General features: G+C 46.9%; 1 protein-coding gene across 3 annotated transcripts in view; it reads left to right on the top strand.

Annotated features, from left to right (window-relative positions):
• Positions 1-19257, top strand: part of PLEKHB1 (pleckstrin homology domain containing B1) — a 210709-nt gene that overhangs the window by 56978 nt on the left and 134474 nt on the right. The window contains exon 1 of one of the 3 annotated variants that reach the window (XM_063951187.1): positions 6052-6119. The exons of the other annotated variants lie outside the window; for them this stretch is intronic. The gene's annotated coding sequence lies outside the window, so the exon portion shown is untranslated. Of the gene's footprint in view, positions 1-6051; positions 6120-19257 lie in introns of those variants that run through there. 3 annotated transcript variants of the gene reach the window in all.

The raw sequence follows: 19257 nt of genomic DNA, 5'->3' as shown, positions 1-19257 counted from the left end.
ACACGTCCTACTCCATATCCAGTCAGGCCACCCACATGGTAGACTTTTACCTCTTTCCTTCTACCTTCCTGCCGTACCTAGACACAAGTATCAGTACCTTGTTGCCCCTATTGAGAGTCCGGTTGACAGCAGTAACGCCATGACTGCGTTTTTGATCCTGTTGAGCTCTTACCATATGCTTGGTCAGAAGTGGCGCAATTTGCCTTAGACAGCCATACAATTGGGACACAAACTGAACGATGTTAGGCTCTTGGGACGGGATCAGTACTAAATCCCACTGGACGGGAACCCGGCGGTCGAAATACCGACGCCGGAATTTCGACCACACAATCCCGACAGGGGTGGCGAGCAGAACGCAGCCCATTGCGGGCTCGCTTCGCTCGCCACGCTGCAGGCACGGTGCCTTGCTATGCTCGACACACTTTTATATTCTCCCTCTATGGGTGTCGTGGACACCCACGGAGGCAGAATATGTCGGGATTGTGCCGGTCGGGGTTCCGGCGTCGGTATTTCGACCACCGGGATTCTGTCCGGCGGGATCTTGACCGCATCCCCTTGGGACAATTGCTGCTCCCACCCATCTTTTAATAGATCTAGTATCCCTCTGCGTTGTCTACCATAGAGGAGTTTGAAGGGTATAAACCCCATACAGTCTCTATATAAAGTCTCTGTATAAATAAAGGATAATAATAATAATAATAATAAAAGAGATTTGGGGTACCTCTCAAACTGCCAACATTAGCTAAGGTAAGAGTAGGTCCTAATCTCGCTTCTCCTGTGACACTGCCCTTTTCATCATCTGCATAAGGGTTCTGTTAAAGCATTCAACCAAGCCGTCTGTCTGCGGGTGGTAAACCGAAATGGTAATTCTATCCACCTTTAACAGGCGACACAGGTATTTCATTAATTTAGACACAAAAGGGGTACCTTAGACGGTCAGGACCTCTATTGGTATTCCTAGATGGGTATACAGCATCAAGAACTCCCGGACAATAGTGCTAGATTTCATGTTACATAGTGGTATGGCCTCCGGGTACCCGGAGTAGTCCACCGTCACCAATATATACTGATGCCCATGATCCGATTTTTCTACTGGCCCTATCAGATCTATAAAAATTGGCTCAATAGGCATGGAAATTATAGTCCGGAAAACCAAGGTCGTCCTAAATTCTGTCTGGGGTGCATTCTTTTGGTACACCTGGCATCCCTGACAATATTTTTTTACTGCAGCATGAATGCCTGGCCAGGAGAACCATAGCTGGATACGCTGGAGAGTTTTCCTCTCCCCTAAATGGCCACCCCATAAATGCATGTGAGCCGCCCTCAATACCCGCTGCTCATGTTTTCGGGGAATCAGCAACTGGTCTACCCTTTTACCTTGCAAATAAGTTACAAGGTAAAACAATTTTTTTTTCACATAAAGTAAGGTACACCTTCAGGTGGTAAAGCAGAGTTTACCTTACCATTTACCACTACCACGTTTTAAAAAGTATTGGACAAGTTGCCATTGTTATGTTGATCTCGCCTAAAGTCCTGCAAAAACACTCTTTCGCAAATGGGGGACTAATGTGTCTCAATCTCACTGGCAAGAGAGGGCTTTACAGTCATACAACCTTGGCTTCCAGTAGATCTTGGCCCCTGCGACAGCTTAACCTTTGTCTGTCTTCCAATGTCATGCCAGGTAACAAACTCCTGCAACAGTGGGAAGTCCTGGCCCAGGATTAGTGGATAAGGAGGTTTGGAAGCTACTGTGACTACCATTTTTACTGGTCTTACTTTAATCACCACCGGCAGGTGCACTCATGGGCATTCTTCTATGTCACCAAGTATACATAGCATCTTTACCAGAAGCACAACCTGGCCAGAACCGGGAAGAACCAGGTTAGCAGAGATGATAGACAATTCATTGCCAGTATCAACCAAGGCCCAGATATCCCAGCCTTCAATCTGTACCATCAGATGAAACGGTAGTTTCAGCTGGAGAAATAATTCCATGCGCCATACTGAATACAGGTTGTGCTGTTTTCCCTGAGCTGCAATCCACTAGCTCACCCTGCTTTAGGAAGTACCGCTGTGCATGACTGGGCTCTCTGCACTCAAAACATATGAGTGGAGACGGGCTGTTTGGTTTAACAATGGCGATCTGGGTATTGGGCTTAGGTACTGGCTGTAACCCTTGCTTGGCTTTATTAAAATTTCCCAGGGTCAGGTACCTTTCAATCACCACTGCTAGCTCCTCAATTGTCTGGGGGTCAGCCTGCAAAGGCCCAGTGTTTTACACCACAGTCTAATACCCGTATAGCCTGGTCTAGAGGGTATCCGGACTCCAAGTCGACAACAAAAAGGTCGACACACCTTAGGTCGCCGCCAATTGGTCGACACACCTTAGGTCGACATGGAAAAAGGTTGACATGAGTTTTTCACAATTTTTTTCTTTTTTGGAACCTTTTCATCCACGTGGACTACGATTGGAATGGTAATCTGTGCCAAGCGGAGCGGAGTGAAGGCACCATGACCGAAGCATGGCGAGCGAAGCGAGCCATGTGAGGTAATGCGGTGCACTAATTGGGGTTCCTGGTCACTCTACGAAGAAAACGACACCAAAAAAACATAAAAAAACTCATGTCTACCCTTTTCCATGTCGACCTTGTTCTTGTCGACCTTTTGTCCATGTCGACCTAAGGTGTGTCGACCTTTTTCTGGTCGACCTAGAGTCCCAGACCTGTCTAGAGCCATCACTTCCACTACCCACTGAGAAGAGTTTTTATCTGTCTGTAACCAGGTTTTACTCAGTTTGGCCAATTATGCCAGTTTGACCACTGGAGGCTCAGATGGGTTCAGCTGCAACTCATAATATTCTTGGGCTTTGCTGGGACCCGTTACCCCAATCCTGCTGAGTATAGCTTCCTTCAAGCAAGGATAGGAGCTGACTTCAGACAACTTTAACTCAACATAGGCTCTCTATGACTCCCCTGTGCGATAAGGAGCTAATCTAACCCTTGATTTCTGGTATCAAATATGTCGCCCTAGACTAGTTAACCCTTGCAAAACTACAGCTACATTTTCAAAATGGTAAATTATAATATGGTGGTTGTGCCCACTTTCCCAGCGTATTTCATTCACAAATCAATGTTTGGCCAGGCAGAATACAAGTGGGTGATATGTAAGAGACCACATTCTGTTGATTGCAGGTCTCACAGTTGTGTCCGAAGACTAGTTAACTCTTGCAAAACTACAGCTACTTATTCAAAATGGTAAAATATGGTGTGTGTGCCCACTTTGCCAGTGTATGTCATGCCCAAAACAGCGTTGGGTCAAACAAAATACAAGTGGGTCATATGTAACTGACCCCGCTTTGTTGATTTCAGGTGTCAAATTTGTGGCCCAAGACTAGTTAACCCTTGGAAAACTACAGCTACTTATTCAAAATGGCAATTTATAAAATGGTGTTTGTGCCCACTTTGCCAGTGTATTTCATGCCCAAAACAGCGTTGGGCCAAACAAAATACAAGTGGGTGATATGCAAGTGACCACCCTCTGTTGATTTCAGGTGTCAGATTTGTGGCCCAAGACTGGTTAAATTAACCCTTTCAAAACTACAGCTACTTATTCAAAATGGTAAAATATGGTGTGTGTCCCCACTTTGCCAGTGTATTTCATGCCCAAAACAGCGTTGGGCCAGGCAAAATACAAGTGGGTCATATGCAAGGGACCCTACTCTGTTGATTTCCGGTGTCAAATTTGTTACCCAAGACTCATTAACCCTTGCAAAACTGAATAATCTGAATAAGAAGCGGGAGTTCGAATAAGAAGTGAATAAGAAGCTAGAGCTTGAATAAGAAGTGAATAAGAAGCTGGCCGAATAAGAAGCTAACTTCAGCATCGTGGCCAGGAGGGCAATTATCCCAGGGCATTGTACATTTTTATGTAATTGGGCCAGTACGGAGACCAGGGCAGTGCTTCCTATATAGCTGGCATTGGTGTATACACACCGACAGTCACAGAAGCAGCTACAACAGCGCTTATCCTCCTGTAGGCCGTGACTGACAATTTATCACGAGTCTCATCTTCAACAAAGGCCGAATGCAGCCAGCCCACGCCTGGCCTGAGCTGTAGGCAATGGATAAGTCCTTATCTTGGGGGCACTCTTTGAAATATAAATAGGGCCAGATATACCCTTAGGTATCATTAAAATATAACCTTTAATTGTATCTTTAAAATTAATAGGAATTTGAAAAGGAAAAATATATAAACACACACACAGGTTTATTCATATACACCTTGGGATCACTTGTCTATCACAAGGAGTTCAAAGAACACTGATTGCTCACTATGGAGCTTATTGGTTCAGAGAACACTGATTGCTCACCGAGGAGCTTGTTTTAATTATTTTTATTCAGATTTTTTTATAACCAATTATGATCTCTCACTGTTTAAACAACCATATCATGAATAGGTATTGATTTACCGAACGTCAGCTCCTATATTCTCAAACACATGTATAATTATAAAAATTCAAAATTTGCCCAAATGGTATATACACAGTGTTGAGAGATGCAGAATGCCCATCATATTTATATGGTATCTTATGCGCTCATTAGTAGCCCGACATAAATAGTTGGTATAGAGAGAAAAAAGGAAAGAGTAAAAAAGATGATCAGTATGCCATGGTACATTGCTTCTACTGTCTCACCGTCATGAGCTCAAGGTTTTTGTTAGCTCAGCGGCCGGTGGATGAGAGGGCAGCGACCTTGAAATTTCTGACCAGATTGAGGATAAGTGGCTGTACTGCTTTCCCTGTTAGAGCGGATGGAATGTCTCGATATCCTAGGACATTGCAGGACACTGCACCGCAATCCAGGGATGAGTGTTAACCGAAATTGAGTACAATTCCTGCCTGTTTAATTTTCAGGTAATTGCAGGGAGATGATAGGGAGTGGTTCAATGTTAAACCAGTGCCGTGCACATTCTCACATAGAAATGCATTTATCAAAAAAGCCGTTCTCCACACAGGCTATTAGCAAAGTACTTTCCCAAATTTATTTTCAGGTATACTTTATCGGTATACTAATATTGTTAGGCTCACTTAACATAATTCATTATTTTCTCTAACATTTGACCATAGGTCACTGAACAATATGTGTTGGGCTAAAAAGTAGCAGCAAACCCAGCTAGAATGAAAAGTTTTTATGACCGCAAACCCAGTCCAGCCGCTGAGATCTCTTTTCGTCATGTACTCTGGTCACTAGGACCGGTGCAGCGGACGGCAAATATGAAAACAGCAGCGCTTCGGGTATTACTGGCCGGAAAAAGAATAGTAGCTGTGCTGCTTTCCACGTTAGAGCGGTTGCAGCGCCTTGATATCATAGGACAGAGCAAGAACGCTGCACCACAATCCGTGGATGAGAGCTAGCTGAAAATAGGAAGATTACCGTTCTAAAGGCAGCAGGACTTCTGGACGGAGCAGCGTATGTTGGTTGTAGGACCAGTGATTCTAACTTTCACAAGGCGACATTGCCATGCTGATTCCAGCCGTGCCAAAACGCGTTTTCACCCATAGGCTTGCTCACTTCATTCCAAATTCCTATTAATTTTAAAGAAACAATTAAAGGTTATATTTTAATGATACCTAAGGGTATATCTGGCCCTATTTATATTTCAAAGAGTGCCCCCAAGATAGAGTCTTCTTTTCTCTTTCTAGAATATTTGGTTTTCTGACTCTGGGGAGCAACACCAACCCTGTATTATGGTGAATCTACCCGAGTAATCATAGGTATTTGGTTTTCTTTAAAGAATTAACCCCCCTCGTGTGTTCATTTTGTGTGTAACTGTGTCATCCAGGCACAAACAAGGGGGTATCTTGTTGCGGATCATCACAAATGTTTCTTCCTAATGGATAAGTCCTACCAGAAATATGATCTCAGCGTCGGTAGTGTATGGAAGGGTTAATCTGCCTGATGGTAATGCTTTCCTGCAGGCACAAGAACACATGACACCTCACGGCAGCCACTGAGGGATTATCCCTGAGTCTGTTGTCATATTAGCGGGGAACAGCTGGCCTCCGGTGGTCACGGCTTCATGTGCTGGCTGGTGGCACATCACCCGGGAACCACACGCAGGTGCGATTCTTCTCACTTTTACTGTCTGTTTCTGCCCCTCAGCTGAGCCAGCACCAAATCTCCACGTTCCCTGATGAATGAGCATCTTACGAAGCTCGTCTGCGGCTCATCCCCTCTACACCGAGACCTGCGTGCGTTCCGAGGCCTGAGGAAGATCTGATGATATAAGCCAGAGCGGGCACTGAGCAGGCTGGCAGGGCCTGGTACATTAATTGGATTACCGAGCATCTTATGAAGGACCTTTTATTAGTGAGATGTCAGGGTCTGCACAGAATCCAAAGGTTCCAGAGAATGTGCAAACTACAATTACCTCAGAATCAGATCTGTGTGTCGTCTGTAGTTCCTTCAAGTACAATAAGACTTTTGTTTAACCCTTCCTCCCCGTCTCGGATATGAAATGTAACTACAGTAGGGGCCTGATGCACAGGCGGCTGCGGATTTTGGCGTCGACAGTCTGTGACTTTATGCAAATGGCGTTACAAAGCCCTACCCTGGTGTATAGCCATGTGTGCGAATGTGCGAGGGCTGAGATGCTCCCTGCCAGCATCTATACACGCTGTAATACCGATCGGCGCATCCTTGGGGCCTGTTTCACAGATAGACGCAGTTCGTGCAGCAGCTGCAAGGTCACGAATTGCACAATGCAGTGGTTAGGAGTAGTGATGAGCGGGTTCGGTTTCTCGGAAACCGAACCCCCCCGAACTTCACCTTTTTTACACGGGTCCGAGGAAGGTTAGAACCTTCCCGCCTTGCTCGGCTAACCCGAGCGCGCCCGAACGTCATCATCCCGCTGTCGGATTCTTGCGAGATTCGGATTCTATATAAGCAGCCGTGCGTCGCCGCCATTTTCACTTGTGCATTGGAGATGATAGGGAGAGGACGTGGCAGGCGTCCTCTCCGTTTATTGTTGAAGTTGATTGGTTTATTTCTTATTTGTGGGGAGGACTGGGGAGCAGCTGTTAGGAGGAGTACAGTGCAGAGTTTTGCTGATAAGTGACCACCAGTTTTTATCCGTTCTCTGCCTGAAAAAAACGCTCCATACCATATCTGTGCTCAGTGTGCTGCATAATATATCTGTGCTGAGTGCTCACACTGCTTAATTGTGGGGACTGGGGAGCAGCTATAGCAGGAGTACAGTGCAGAGTTTTGCTGTCAGTGACCACCAGTATACGTTGTCTGCCTGAAAAACACTCCATATCTGTGCTCAGTGTGCTGCTTTATTGTGGGGACTGGGAGTGGGGACCACCAGTATAATTAATATTATATAGGAGGAGTACAGTGCAGAGTGCACTGCTGTACCTACCTCTGTGTCGTCATCCATTAAGTATACTATCCATCTACATTCTATACCTGTGGTGCATTTTAGTTTTGCAGTTTGCTGACACAGTGTCCACCAGTATACTATATATAGCAGTACGGTAGGCCACTGCTGTACCTACCTCTGTGTCGTCACTCATCATCCATTAAGTATACTATCCATCTACATTCTATACCTGTGGTGCATTTTAGTTTTGCAGTTTGCTGACAGTGTCCACCAGTATACTATATATAGCAGTACGGTAGGCCACTGCTGTACCTACCTCTGTGTCGTCACTCGTCATCCATTAAGTATACTATCCATCTACATTCTATACCTGTGGTGCATTTTAGTTTTGCAGTTTGCTGACAGTGTCCACCAGTATACTATATATAGCAGTACGGTAGGCCACTGCTGTACCTACCTTTTGTGTCGTCACTCGTCATCCAATAAGTATACTATCCATCTACATTCTATACCTGTGGTGCATTTTAGTTGTGCGCAGTAAATATAGTAGTAGGCCATTGCTATTGATACTGGCATATAATTCCACACATTAAAAAATGGAGAACAAAAATGTGGAGGTTAAAATAGGGAAAGATCAAGATCCACATCCACCTCGTGCTGAAGCTGCTGCCACTAGTCATGGCCGAGACGATGAAATGCCATCAACGTCGTCTGCCAAGGCCGATGCCCAATGTCATAGTAGAGAGCATGTAAAATCCAAAACACAAAAGTTCAGTAAAATGACCCAAAAATCAAAATTATAAGCGTCTGAGGAGAAGCGTAAACTTGCCAATATGCCATTTACGACACGGAGTGGCAAGGAACGGCTGAGGCCCTGGCCTATGTTCATGGCTAGTGGTTCAGCTTCACATGAGGATGGAAGCACTCATCCTCTCGCTAGAAAAAAGAAAATACTTAAGCTTGCAAAAGCACAGCAAAGAACTGTGCGTTCTTCTAAATCACAAATCCCCAAGGAGAGTCCAATTGTGTCGGTTGCGATGCCTGACCTTCCCAACACTGGACGGGAAGAGCTTGCGCCTTCCACCATTTGCACGCCCCCTGCAAGTGCTGGAAGGAGCACCCGCAGTCCAGTTCCTGATAGTCAAATTGAAGATGTCACTGTTGAAGTACACCAGGATGAGGATATGGGTGTTGCTGGCGCTGGGGAGGAAATTGACAAGGAGGATTCTGATGGTGAGGTGGTTTGTTTAAGTCAGGCACCCGGGGAGACACCTGTTGTCCGTGGGAGGAATATGGCCATTGACATGCTTGGTCAAAATACAAAAAAAATCAGCTCTTCGGTGTGGAATTATTTCAACACAAATGTGGACAACAGGTGTCAAGCCGTGTGTTGCCTTTGTCAAGCTGTAATAAGTAGGGGTAAGGACGTTAACCACCTCGGAACATCCTCCCTTATACGTCACCTGCAGCGCATTCATCATAAGTCAGTGACAAGTTCAAAAACTTTGGGTGACAGCGGAAGCAGTCCACTGACCACTAAATCCCTTCCTCTTGTAACCAAGCTCCTGCAAACCACACCACCAACTCCCTCAGTGTCAATTTCCTCCTTACCCAGGAAAGCCAGTAGTCCTGCAGGCCATGTCACTGTCAAGTCTGACGAGTCCTCTCCTGCCTGGGATTCCTCCGATGCATCCTTGAGTGTAACGCCTACTGCTGCTGGCGCTGCTGTTGTTGCTGCTGGGAGTCGATCGTCATCCAAGAGGGGAAGTCGGAAGACCACTTGTACTACTTCCAGTAAGCAATTGACTGTCCAACAGTCCTTTGCGAGGAAGATGAAATATCACAGCAGTCATCCTGCTGCAAAGCAGATAACTCAGGCCTTGGCAGCCTGGGCGGTGAGAAACGTGGTTCCGGTATCCATCGTTAATTCAGAGGCAACTATAGACTTGATTGAGGTACTGTGTCCCCGGTACCAAATACCATCTAGGTTCCATTTCTCTAGGCAGGCGATACCGAAAATGTACACAGACCTCAGAAAAAGACTCACCAGTGTCCTAAAAAATGCAGTTGTACCCAATGTCCACTTAACCACGGACATGTGGACAAGTGGAGCAGGGCAGACTCAGGACTATATGACTGTGACAGCCCACTGGGTAGATATATTGCCTCCCGCAGCAAGAACAGCAGCGGCGGCACCAGTAGCAGCATCTCGCAAACGCCAACTCGTTCCTAGGCAGGCTATGCTTTGTATCACCGCTTTCCAGAATAGGCACACAGCTGACAACCTCTTACGGCAACTGAGGAAGATCATCGCAGAATGGCTTACCCCAATTGGACTCTCCTGGGGATTTGTGACATCGGACAATGCCAGCAATATTGTGCGTGCATTACATCTGGGCAAATTCCAGCACGTCCCATGTTTTGCACATACATTGAATTTGGTGGTGCAGAATTATTTAAAAAACGACAGGGACGTGCAAGAGATGCTGTCGGTGGCCCGAAGAATTGCGGGCCACTTTCGGCATTCAGGCACCGCGTACAGAAGACTGGAGCACCACCAAACATTACTGAACCTGCCCTGCCATCATCTGAAGCAAGAGGTGGTAACGAGGTGGAATTCAACCCTCTATATGCTTCAGAGGATGGAGGAGCAGCAAAAGGCCATTCAAGCCTATACATCTGCCCACGATATAGGCAAAGGAGGGGGAATGCACCTGACTCAAGTGCAGTGGAGAATGATTTCAACGTTGTGCAAGGTTCTGCAACCCTTTGAACTTGCCACACGTGAAGTCAGTTCAGACACTGCCAGCCTGAGTCAGGTCATTCCCCTCATCAGGCTTCTGCAGAAGAAGCTGGAGACATTGAAGGAGGAGCTAAAACAGAGCGATTCCGCTAGGCATGTGGGACTTGTGGATGGAGCCCTTAATTCGCTTAACCAGGATTCACGGGTGGTCAATCTGTTGAAATCAGAGCACTACATTTTGGCCACCGTGCTCGATCCTAGATTTAAAACCTACGTTGTATCTCTCTTTCCGGCAGACACAAGTCTGCAGAGGTTCAAAGACCTGCTGGTGAGAAAATTGTCAAGTCAAGCGGAACGTGACCCGTCAACATCTCCTCCTTCACATTCTCCGGCAACTGGGGGTGCGAGGAAAAGGCTAAGAATTCCGAGCCCACCCGCTGGCGGTGATGCAGGGCAGTCTGGAGCGAGTGCTGACATCTGGTCCGGACTGAAGGACCTGCCAATGATTACTGACATGTCGTCTACTGTCACTGCATATGATTCTCTCACCATGGAAAGAATGGTGGAGGATTATATGAGTGACCGCATCCAAGTAGGCACGTCAGACAGTCCGTACGTATACTGGCAGGAAAAAGAGGCAATTTGGAGGCCCTTGCACAAACTGGCTTTATTCTACCTAAGTTGCCCTCCCTCCAGTGTGTACTCCGAAAGAGTGTTTAGTGCAGCCGCTCACCTTGTCAGCAATCGGCGTACGAGGTTACTTCCAGAAAATGTGGAGAAGATGATGTTCATCAAAATGAATTATAATCAATTCCTCCGTGGAGACATTCACCAGCAGCAATTGCCTCCAGACAGTACACGGGGACCTGAGATGGTGGATTCCAGTGGGGACGAATTAATAATCTGTGAGGAGGGGGATGTACACAGTGAAAGGGGTGAGGAATCGGAGGATGATGATGAGGTGGACATCTTGCCTCTGTAGAGCCAGTTTGTGCAAGGAGAGATTGATTGCTTCTTTTTTGGTGGGGGCACAAACCAACCAGTCATTTCAGTCACAGTCATGTGGCAGTCCCTGTCGCTGAAATGATGGGTTCGTTAAAGTGTGCATGTCCTGTTTATACAACATAAGGGTGGGTGGGAGGGCCCAAGGACAATTCCATCTTGCACCTCTTTTTTCTTTCATTTTTCTTTGCATCATGTGCTGTTTGGGGACAATTTTTTGGAAGTGCCATCCTGTCTTGATTGACACTGCAGTGCCACTCCTAGATGGGCCAGGTGTTTGTGTCAGCCACTTGTGTCGCTTAGCTTAGTCAAACAGCCACCTTGGTGCGCCTCTTTTTTTCTTTGCATCATGTGCTGTTTGGGGACAATTTTTTGGAAGTGCCATCCTGCCTGACACTGCAGTGCCACTCCTAGATGGGCCAGGTGTTTGTGTCGGCCACTTGTGTCGCTTAGCTTAGTCACACAGCCACCTTGGTGCGCCTCTTTTTTTCTTTGCATCATGTGCTGTTTGGGGACAATTTTTTGGAAGTGCCATCCTGTCTTGATTGACACTGCAGTGCCACTCCTAGATGGGCCAGGTGTTTGTGTCGGCCACTTGTGTCGCTTAGCTTAGTCACACAGCCACCTTGGTGCGCCTCTTTTTTTCTTTGCATCATGTGCTGTTTGGGGACAATTTTTTGGAAGTGCCATCCTGCCTGACACTGCAGTGCCACTCCTAGATGGGCCAGGTGTTTGTGATGGCCACTTGTGTCGCTTAGCTTAGTCACACAGCCACCTTGGTGCGCCTCTTTTTTTCTTTGCATCATGTGCTGTTTGGGGACAATTTTTTGGAAGTGCCATCCTGTCTTGATTGACACTGCAGTGCCGCTCCTAGATGGGCCAGGTGTTTGTGTCAGCCACTTGTGTTGCTTAGCTTAGTCAAACAGCCACCTTGGTGCGCCTCTTTTTTTCTTTGCATCATGTGCTGTTTGGGGACAATTTTTTGGAAGTGCCATCCTGTCTTGATTGACACTGCAGTGCCACTCCTAGATGGGCCAGGTGTTTGTGTCGGCCACTTGTGTCGCTTAGCTTAGTCACACAGCCACCTTGGTGCGCCTCTTTTTTTCTTTGCATCATGTGCTGTTTGGGGACAATTTTTTGGAAGTGCCATCCTGTCTTGATTGACACTGCAGTGCCACTCCTAGATGGGCCAGGTGTTTGTGTCGGCCACTTGTGTTGCTTAGCTTAGTCAAACAGCCACCTTGGTGCGCCTCTTTTTTTCTTTGCATCATGTGCTGTTTGGGGACAATTTTTTGGAAGTGCCATCCTGCCTGACACTGCAGTGCCACTCCTAGATGGGCCAGGTGTTTGTGTCGGCCACTTGTGTCGCTTAGCTTAGTCACACAGCCACCTTGGTGCGCCTATTTTTTTCTTTGCATCATGTGCTGTTTGGGGACAATTTTTGGGAAGTGCCATCCTGTCTTGATTGACACTGCAGTGCCACTCCTAGATGGGCCAGGTGTTTGTGTCGGCCACTTGTGCTGCTTAGCTTAGTCAAACAGCCACCTTGGTGCGCCTCTTTTTTTCTTTGCATCATGTGCTGTTTGGGGACAATTTTTTGGAAGTGCCATCCTGCCTGACACTGCAGTGCCACTCCTAGATGGGCCAGGTGTTTGTGTCGGCCACTTGTGTCGCTTAGCTTAGTCAAACAGCCACCTTGGTGCGCCTCTTTTTTTCTTTGCATCATGTGCTGTTTGGGGACAATTTTTTGGAAGTGCCATCCTGTCTTGATTGACACTGCAGTGCCACTCCTAGATGGGCCAGGTGTTTGTGTCGGCCACTTGTGCCGCTTAGCTTAGTCAAACAGCCACCTTGGTGCGCCTCTTTTTTTCTTTGCATCATGTGCTGTTTGGGGACAATTTTTTGGAAGTGCCATCCTGCCTGACACTGCAGTGCCACTCCTAGATGGGCCAGGTGTTTGTGTCGGCCGCTTGTGTCGCTTAGCTTAGTCAAACAGCCACCTTGGTGCGCCTCTTTTTTTCTTTGCATCATGTGCTGTTTGGGGACAATTTTTTGGAAGTGCCATCCTGTCTTGATTGACACTGCAGTGCCACTCCTAGATGGGCCAGGTGTTTGTGTCGGCCACTTGTGTCGCTTAGCTTAGTCAAACAGCCACCTTGGTGCGCCTCTTTTTTTCTTTGCATCATGTGCTGTTTGGGGACTATTTTTTAAATCGGCCATCCTGTCTGACACTGCAGTGCCACTCCTAGATGGGCCAGGTGTTTGTGTCGGCCACTTGGGTCGCTTAGCTTAGTCATCCAGCGACCTTGGTGCAAATTGTAGGACTAAAAATAATATTGTGAGGTGTGAGGTGTTCAGAATAGACTGGAAATGAGTGGAAATTATGGTGATTGAGGTTAATAATACTATGGGATCAAAATGACCCCCAAATTCTATGATTTAAGCTGTTTTTTTAGGGGTTTTTGAAAAAAACACCCGAATCCAAAACACACCCGAATCCGACAAAATTTTTTCGGTTTTGCCAAAACGCGTGCGAATCCAAAACACGGCCGCGGAACCGAATCCAAAACCAAAACACAAAACCCGAAAAATTTCCAGTGCACATCACTAGTTAGGAGGCATGCATCATTCATGGGATCATAAAATGTTGCATAGGGACAAGATGACTGGATTAGCAGTGTCACATGACATATTATATAATACCCCTGTGTGCACCAAGGTACAATATAATATGGGGTAATAATTGGACATCGTTGTGTTTGTTAGTTGCCGGCCCAGCAATCTCTGGCAGAGCCGACAGACGTCTGTAGTCCTGTGCACCAGAGGGAACAGTTGCAGTGTGGAAATCCAGACACTGAGATTCGGGAATACGTCTCCAACTACGTCAGGTGCTAGCAGAGCACGGAGCAGGTTCCCCATAACTAGTGTCGGACTGGGACATGAAGGGCCCACCGGGGGAATGCAGTTATAGGGGCCCATACTTAGGGGTGTGGCCAGACTACAAAGGGGGTGTGGCCAGCCTCCACAGAGGCTTGAAATACACAATAGTTTAGTGCAGTGAAATGCATCATATCTACCATGTATAATACAAGTGCACAGTCTGGAACCTGATCCCTAGAGGAAGGAGTGGGCCCTCAGGCAGTGGGGCCTACCGGTGGTTTCCCTGGTACCCCGGTGGGCCAGTCCGACCCTGCGCCATAACACCTTATTATATAAGACACTCGGCCTATTTCATGTACGCATCAGCCGACTGCACATGTGCTGCATTAAGCACTTATCTGGCTAATACTGTTTCCAAAAAACGTATATTTTAAGATTGAATTATGTTAACAACAACAATTTAAAACTTACTCAACACAATTTTATGTAAAAAAAAAAAAACTTTTTTTAAAAAACTTTTTTCATATATTGATTAAAAGAAACATCGATTACGGATAACGTAGAATTATTAATGATCAGAGCATCCGGCTTTACATTTCCCCGATGGCCGCTCCTCTCTTCAGCTGCCAGATGTACACTAGAAGGCTGATGGATGCTTCACTTATATTTCCCCAGCAACTGCTCCTCTCTGCAGATGCTCCATTTGGGGTGCCACCGGGCTACATGATCAGCAGTGATTGCCACCAGGGCAGGTGTGCAGTGGGGTGCCCGGAGGTCCCTCTGAGATTGACGGTTGCTGGAAGATTATCTGATGCGACCACACCAGGCAAATGGTTAAAAATGTAGGTTTCTTGCACACTAACCCTATTTATATTTGTATTTCAAGAGCTAATAAGGGTCAGATTTATTTATTTATGCTGTCTGCTGCCCAAAAATAAGGATTCATCTGAAAGTGCTCCCCCCGGTTGAACACAGAGAGCCAGGATTCCAAAAGAGATACAGAGCATTCAGTGTACAATGTGTCGTCAGGGGCAGGCAGCGGGCAGGACAAGGTCCCGTGGACAATCCTAGGTCAAGGAACCAGACGGGTAAGGTCTGAGGTCAGGGCATGCAGCATGCAAGAGTAAAGCACGGCAGAGGCGTTCACATTTCATGTGGGTCACCCGCATTACCAGCGGACGCATGCGTACACGGGTCCCATCGATGATTTTGCGGACGCATCGCGTTTGCGATGCGACCTGAATCAGCCCCTCTATTATCCAGTCACACAGCAATGTTAGCCTGGGGCCAGAGGAATGATTATGTGTAGAAAGAGAACACATGTAAGTTTTGTGTGAACTGTGTAGCGGGTAGCGCATTGGGTAGAATCGATTATAGAGGTTAAGTGGGTGGTTCTGAAATGTGATAAGCTCCCTGGAGAGGGGTGTTTAAGGGAACACTCAAAGGTTTGGAGGCGAGGTGGTAAATTTACTGAAACTTCTAAAAATGAAAAGAAGTGATGTTGCCGATAGCAGCTAATCAGATTCTGTCTATCATTTCTCAATTGCATCCTAGAAAATGATAGACAGAATCTGATTGGTTCCTATGGACAACATCACCTCTCTCCATTTTTAGAACCATTAGTACATTTACCCCTATAGGAGAGTCTTTTCATGCACGTGAGAGCATCCCACAGAGTGGGCGCAGCGGGAAAATAGCCCTGTAACTGTGGGTGGGAGCGGGTAATGAGGGTGGATGAGAGACGCAGAGTGGAGGGGTCGTGATGGGAGAAATTTTGACTGAAATAGTGTATATCTGTGTGTGCAAGTGACTGTGAATATAGATTGTAAGCTCCTGTAGGGCAGGTACTGACGTGACTGACTAATATATTCTCCGGAGAGCTCTGCATAACATAGGTGCACTATGGCCCTCATTCCGAGTTGTTCGCTCGGTATTTTTCATCGCATCGCAATGAAAATCCGCTTAGTACGCATGCGCAATGTTCGCACTGCGACTGCGCCAAGTAACTTTGCTATGTAGAAAGTAATTTTACTCACGGCTTTTTCATCGCTCCGGCGAACGTAATGTGATTGACAGGAAATGGGTGTTACTGGGCGGAAACACGGCGTTTCAGGGGCGTGTGGCTGAAAACGCTACCGTTTCCGGAAAAAACGCAGGAGTGGCCGGAGAAACGGTGGGAGTGCCTGGGCGAACGCTGGGTGTGTTTGTGACGTCAACCAGGAACGACAAGCACTGAACTGATCGCACAGGCAGAGTAAGTCTGAAGCTACTCTGAAACTGCTAAGTAGTTAGTAATCGCAATATTGCGAATACATCGGTCGCAATTTTAAGAAGCTAAGATTCACTCCCAGTAGGCGGCGGCTTAGCGTGTGTAACTCTGCTAAATTCGCCTTGCGACCGATCAACTCGGAATGAGGGCCTATATAAATAATGTATATAGGGCCTAAATCAGACCTGATCGCTCACTAGCGTTTTTTGCAGCGCTGCGCTCAGGACAGAACTGCGCATGCACCGTAATGCGCACGCATGGCGCACGGGTGCAAAGTGGATCGTTGCTGTGCAATGGGCTTTACAAAGAATTCATTCGCACAGCCGATCGCAGGGTGATTGACAGGAAGAAGGCGTTTGGGGGTGGCAACTGACCGTTTTCTGGGAGTGGTTGGAAAAACGCAGGCGTGTCCAAGCGTTTGCAGGGCGGGTTCCTGACATCAATTCCGGACACGAAAAGGCTGAAGTGATCGCAGCGGCTGAGTAAGTTCTGGGCAACTCAGAAACAGCACAAAGTTTTTTAGTACCGCTCGGCTGCACATGCGATCGCACACTTTCAAAGCGAAAATACACTCCCCTATGGTGGTCATTCCGAGTTGTTCGCTCGTTGCTGATTTTCGCCATGCTGCGATTTGTTGCAAAATGCGCATGCGCAAGGCAGCATAGCGCATGCGCTTAGTTGTTTAACTAAAAACTTATTAGATTTGCTGTGAATCCTGCGGCGCTTTTCAGTCGCTCTGCTGATCGTGAGTGATTGACAGGAAAGGGGTGTTTCTGGGTGGTAACTGAGCGTTTTCCGGGAGTGTGCTAAAAAACGCAGGCGTGTCAGGGAAAAACGCGGGAGTGGCTGGAGAAACGGGGGAGTGGCTGGCCGAACGCAGGGCGTGTTTGTGACGTCAAACCAGGAACTAAACGGACTGAGGTGATCGCAATCTAGGAGTAGGTCTGGAGCTACTCAGAAACTGCAAAGAATTATTTAGTAGCAATTCTGCTAATCTTTCGTTTGCTATTCTGCTAAGCTAAGATACACTCCCAGAGGGCGGCGGCCTAGCGTGTGCAATGCTGCTAAAAGCAGCTAGCGAGCGAACAACTCGGAATGAGGGCCTATAGGCGGTGACTATCTGATCGCTGGACTGCAAAAGACTGCTCACGTGCGATCAGATCTGAATTAGCCCCATAATATATATACAGTATATATATATATATATATATATATATATATAGCAAATGGATCGGCACTCGCCTGAATCCTATGGAAAAGTGCTCCGGTGCCTTCTGGAAATGAATACCCATATAACCACAGCTATCAATTAGCGGCACTTAGAGTCTGAACAAACTTCAAAGCTTTAAATCATCTTGGTGTTTAATGTATACAAAATTTGCATTCCATACCAACGTTTCGGGGCAACAACCGCCCCTTTGTCAAGGTGAGCAAACAGAAAGTTTGCTCACCTTGACAAAGGGGTGGTTGTTGCCCCGAAACTTTGGTATGGAATGCAAATTTTGGATACATTAAACACCAAGATGATTTAAAGCTTTGAAGTTTGTTCAGACTCTGAGTGCCGCTGATTGATAGCTGTGGTTTTATATATATATATATATATATATATATATATATATATATATATTAGTGATGAGCGGATTCGGTTTTACTCGGTTCTCAAAACCGAATCTTATATATACACACTGCTCAAAAACATAAAGGGAACACTAAAATAACACATCCTAGATCTGAATGAATGAAATATTCTTGTTAAATACTTTGTTCTTTACATAGTTGAATGTGCTGACAACAAAATCACACAAAAATTATCAATGGAAATCAAATTTATTAACCCATGGAGGTCTGCATTTTGAGTCACCCTCAAAATTAAAGTGGAAAAACACACTACAGGCTGATCCAACTTTGATGTAATGTCCTTAAAACAAGTCAAAATGAGGCTCAGCAGTGTCTGTGGCCTCCTCGTGCCTGTATGACCTCCCTACAACGCCTGGGCATGCTCCTGATGAGGTGGAGGATGGTCTCCTGAGGGATCTCCTCCCAGACCTGGACTAAAGCATCCGCCAACTCCTGGACAGTCTGTGGAGCAACGTGGCATTGGTGGATGGAGCGAGACATGATGTCCCAGATGTGCTCAATTGGATTCAGGTCTGGGGAACGGGCGGGCCAGTCCATAGCATCAATGCCTTCGTCTTGCAGGAACTGCTGACACACTCCAGCCACATGAGGTCTAGCATTGTCTTGCATTAGGAGGAACCCAGGGCCAACCGCACCAGCATATGGTCTCACAAGGAGTCTGAGGATCTCATCTCGGTACCTAAGGGCAGTCAGGCTACCTCTGGCGAGCCCATGGAGGGCTGTGCGGCCCCCCCAAAAAATGCCACCCCACACCATTACTGACCCACTGCCAAGCCGGTCATGCTGGAAGATGTTGCAGGCAGCAGAAAGTTCTCCTTGGCATCTCCAGACTATGTCACGTCTGTCACATGTGCTCAGTGAGAACCTGCTTTCATCTGTGAAGAGCACAGGGCGCCAGTGGCGAATTTGCCAATCTTGGTGTTCTCTAGCAAATGCCAAACGTCCTGCACGGTGTTGGGCTGTAAGCACAATCCCCACCTATGGGCGTCGGACCCTCATACCACCCTCATGGAGTCTGTTTCTGATCGTTTGAGTAGACACATGCACATTTGTGGCTTGCTGGAGGTAATTTTGCAGGGTTCTGGCAGTGCTCCTCCTGTTCCTCCTTGCACAAAGGCGGAGGTAGCGGTCCTGCTGCTGGGTTGTTGCCCTCCTACGGCCTCCTCCACGTCTCCTGATGTACTGGCATGTCTCCTGGTAGCGCCTCCATGCTCTGGACACTACGCTGACAGACACAGCAAACCTTGCCACAGCTCGCATTGATGTGCCATCCTGGATGAGCTGCACTACCTGAGCCCCTTGTGTGGGTTGTAGGGAGGTCATACAGGCATGTGGAGGCCAC

This window comes from Pseudophryne corroboree, chromosome 2, assembly GCF_028390025.1.
Source record: "Pseudophryne corroboree isolate aPseCor3 chromosome 2, aPseCor3.hap2, whole genome shotgun sequence".
In the NCBI taxonomy this organism is placed as follows: Eukaryota; Metazoa; Chordata; class Amphibia; order Anura; family Myobatrachidae; genus Pseudophryne; species Pseudophryne corroboree.
The sequence above is the reverse complement of the archived record's forward strand: the minus strand, read 5'-3'. Positions and strand labels throughout refer to the sequence as shown.